At 37.6% G+C, this 4,400-nt stretch overlaps 1 pseudogene; it reads left to right on the top strand.

Annotated features, from left to right (window-relative positions):
• Nucleotides 1–413: 413 nt before the first annotated feature.
• Nucleotides 414–2,001, top strand: LOC143603650 (E3 ubiquitin-protein ligase PUB23 pseudogene; annotated as a pseudogene).
• Nucleotides 2,002–4,400: the final 2,399 nt, after the last annotated feature.

The following is a 4,400-nucleotide window of genomic DNA, read 5'->3' on the forward strand; positions in this document are numbered from 1 at the left end:
GTGGTTCTAGCGTCCTCCCTCCAACTCCCTATCCTCAATTTCTTTGTTGACGGAAAGATTCGAATTGGGGGCAGACCTTTCCACCACACGAAGTTCAAACCTTGCCGAAGAGGAATTGAAAACCGGGTAAAAAGCCCCTTGCAATCGGTGGGTTGTCACATGTTCGATTTCCGACCCATGTGTTTGTTTTGAAATATGGGCTTTAAGGAGGATTTACACATGAGCAATGGGAACCACACGTGTGAGAGAAACATCACAGCCTATTCAGGAAAAAAAACAAGAAGGGGGGGCGGGGGTTGTCATGCAAATCCGAAAAGATCTTAATTTTGCTTGAACGACAATAACTTTTATTTAAATAACTATCCAGTACTTCAAACGTGTGTTAAATTATAATTAAAAAAAATAGATATAATCCATAAGTGTGCTTATCCATCCACGCATTTTATACACACATTGCCCACAGACTTCACTTCAGAAACCTTTGAAAAGTCAAACATCCTCCCTCCTTTTGACCACATCTCACCTTTTTTAATATTCTTAACATAAAAAACATGACCGCCAAACTTTGTATAAATTCAGAATCATCAAACTTCCTAATCATTATTTACAACTTCACCAAAAGTTCAAATACTATCCTCATTCAAGATTCACAAGACAACCCAAATTTAGATTCTGTATTAATTACCAATAATGAGTGCTTCTGATCAAAAGGATATAGATATTCCTTCTTTTTTTGTATGCCCAATTTCTCTTGATATCATGAAAGACCCTGTAACACTTTCTACTGGGATCACATATGATCGCGAATCCATCGAGAAATGGCTGTCAAACAAAAAGAACGACACTTGCCCCATAACCAAACAAACCCTTACCGATATAGAGCTCATTCCGAATCACACCCTTCGTAGATTAATCCAATCTTGGTGCACAATTAACTCCCCATTCGGCTTTGAAAGATTTCCCACTCCGCGACTTCCAATATCCAAATCCCAAATATTAAAGCTTCTACAAGATTCAAAGTCTCCACAGTTGCAGATGAAGTGTTTAAAAAGACTTCAAACAATCGTGTTGGAGAGTGATATGAATAAACGCTCAGTCGAAGCAGTTGGAGCAGCTGAATACCTAGCTAATTGTATTATTAAAAACCCTAGTAGTGATGTGACCTCATCATCTCCAGCAGAAGATGAAGCTGTGAGCATTCTTTACCACCTTCGTTTATCCCAAACCGGTCTCAAGGCGTTGTTCGGAAAGAACGGTGAGTTTGTTGATGCGTTGACTAGCTTGATGCAGCGCTCCGCCAATGACGAATCACGCACTTACGCGGTCTTATTGCTATGGTCGATGATGAAGGTGGCGGATCCCTTTCAAATGGTGTCACGAAAGCCTCACTTCTTTATCGAGCTTGCGCGCATCCTGGTCGACAAAATTTCCCCAAAAGCGACGAAAGCAGCATTGAAAATATTAGTCGGAGTTTGTCAAGTTGGGAGGAATAGGGTAAAGACGGTGGTATCTGGAGCAGTTTCGGTATTGGTGGACATCCTTTTAGACAATAATGACAAGAGGATAATAGAGACGGTGTTAATGCTGTTACACCAGCTTTGTTTGTGTGCACACGGCCGTGCAGAACTGCTTAAACATGGTGCGGGTTTAGCTGTTGTCTCCAAGAAAATCTTTCGCTTTTCACCAGTGGCAAGCGAGAGGGCGGTCAGGATACTTCATTCGGTGGCAAAGTTTTCCGGGAATGCGAGTGTTGTACAAGAGATGTTGCAGGTGGGGGTGGTGGGGAAGCTATGCTTTCTGTTACAAGTAGATTATTGTGGGAGTAAGACTGGTGAGATAGCTAGGGAGATTTTAAAGTTGCATTCTAGAGCTTGGAAGAATTCTTCTTGTATACCATACAATTTGGTTTCTTCTTATCCGTCCTAGTACATAGGAATCAAGTAGTTCAATTGTACAAACTTTTTTGTTTTAAGTTATAAATTTATACCGTCCTTTCTAATTTAAACATACCCATTTACCATCATGGAGAAAGAAAGAAATTTAGTTTTGTTTTTAAACTGTTGTGGTTTAAAACTTATGTGTTTCTATGGTTTGATATATGCTATCGAAATTTAGAATGAATTTTTGTTTTTAAAATTGTTGTGTTTCTATGGCTTGTCCCTCAATTGGGATGTAAAAAAGATTCCCAATTTATCTTCTGTCAAATATATATAAGGTTAGCTATACTGCCATTCTTAAAAGAATATAAGGTGGTAATTAATTAGCTATGCCAGTGTGGAATTATATCAAAGTGAATATAACTCAACAATTCAAATGTATAACTGAGCATCCATAAGACAATGCATTAGAGTGTTCGAATATTTGTATCAAAGAACACGAATTTTGTGAGAACTTCTCACGACTCTTTTCATATTAATAATAACTAAAACCATACATTACAATTAACCCTAGACCCTTTATTTATACTAATCAAAACTTGATAAACAAGTAGCCCAAATCTAATCCTACTAAAACTCAAACTTAAATAAACTAATTAAAATAACTCAAACTCAAATAAACTAATTAAAATAACCCAAACTTTTCACTTAGCCCCTTCAGCTTTATTTTAAGTTCGTTTCAGGATTAGCTTCTAATATTCCCTCCTCTTAATCCTAAAAAAACTTCTTAATCTTCAATGCAATACCGGTTCTTCACGAGCCAAATTTGTCTCTTCCTCTTCTGGTTGTCGGCTAGTGCATTCATATGCAAAATGACCATACTCTCCACATCGAAAACATTGAACCCATGACTTGTCTCGTCCTTCTTTTGGTTCCTTTTGGTCATTAGTTGAACTTGAACTTGGTCGATTCTCATGACCCCCTCCTCTTCCTCAACTTCGACCTCTACCATCACGGTTAACCCATCTACGACCTTCACGACCTTGTTGACGATAATCACTATCGTTTCTTGGTTTTCATTGTTCACATCACTTGTGAACAATAAGTTATTTTGTGTATCTTCAATTTTATCTTAGGAGTTTACCAGATCCTCTTCGCTTTCAACCGGCCAACCACTTCTTCAAACGACATATTCTCTATCTCCGGGTATTGATCAATTGAAGCAACAATTGGCAAATATTTCTTTGGCATTGAATTCAAAATTTTTTTCATCAGAATTTCGTCCTCAAGTGAAGATCCAAGGCTCGAGTACTTTGATTGTAACCCGCTTAACTTACCCGCAAACTCAACAATAGTTTCGGTCTCTCTCATCTTGAACACCTCCATCTCGCTTCGAAGTGTTTGCAGGCGAGCCTTTTGAACCCTCTTGCCTCCCAAATATCTAACCCATAGTACATCCCACACGTCATTTAGATCCTTATGCTTTGATACTTGAAGAAGTAAAACTTTCCGGTATCGATTGATAAATTAACGCCTCCGCTATAAACTTTTTTCTTTCCTCTATCGCGCCTCCCTTCGCGGGATCTATGGCCTCTTCCAAACCATAAGCAACCAAAGTTGTCTCCATCATAATCGACAAAGAGGTGTAATTAGTCGATGTCAATTTCGGGCATTGCAACGTCACGTTGCTCGTTTTTTTGATTGGTACAATCGCTTTGCCATCATCGCCTTCTGCCATGTTTTCCTTGATTCCATTGGTTCCGCTTCATAAGGTTCCTCGTTGATGAACTCTTCACACAGAATAATTGGATCAAGAACATGAATTTTGTGAGAACTCCTCACGGCTCTTTAAATATTATTAACAACTAAAACCACACATTATAATTAACCCTAAACCCTCTATTTATACTAATTAAAACTTAATAAACAAGTAACCCAAATCTAAACCTATTAAAACTCAAACTCAAATAAACTAATTAAAATAACCCAAACTTTTCACTTAACCCCTTCAACTTTATTTTAAGTTTGTTTCAGGATTAACTTCTGTAATATAGAGAACGCAAATATAATGAAATCATGCTATGGGGACGTGTACCTTAGTTGGCGAGGTGCTAGGAAGATTCTAACTAAGAGCATCTAAGACGATAAAGCCATACAAACCGACAAATCGTCGTCACATCATATTCTATATTTTTCTTAAAAAACCTTACTTTCTTTTAGAACAACAACACATTCACAAACCATATTTAAAAACAAATTAAAACTACACATACAATGTGTGTATGAGAGAGAGAGAGAGAGAGAGAGAGAGAATGGGGCCACCATGTTGTCCACCACAAGTTTGTAGACGAGGATTACACACACTAAACTTGAGTACTTCACAACAATGAAATTTGTAACCTCTAGTTTAGGCCATGTTTGGAATTCCTTCTGTACACCTTTTTTTGACTTATATAAGAAGTTTTGATAAATTACTCTCCTTTAACTTATCAAAACTCCTTTTTCCTTCTTTAAAAGCTTAAA

Source organism: Bidens hawaiensis, unplaced genomic scaffold, assembly GCF_021521415.1.
Source record: "Bidens hawaiensis isolate Kalapana, Puna unplaced genomic scaffold, B.hawaiensis_p1.1 tig00062337_1, whole genome shotgun sequence".
In the NCBI taxonomy this organism is placed as follows: domain Eukaryota; kingdom Viridiplantae; phylum Streptophyta; class Magnoliopsida; order Asterales; family Asteraceae; genus Bidens; species Bidens hawaiensis.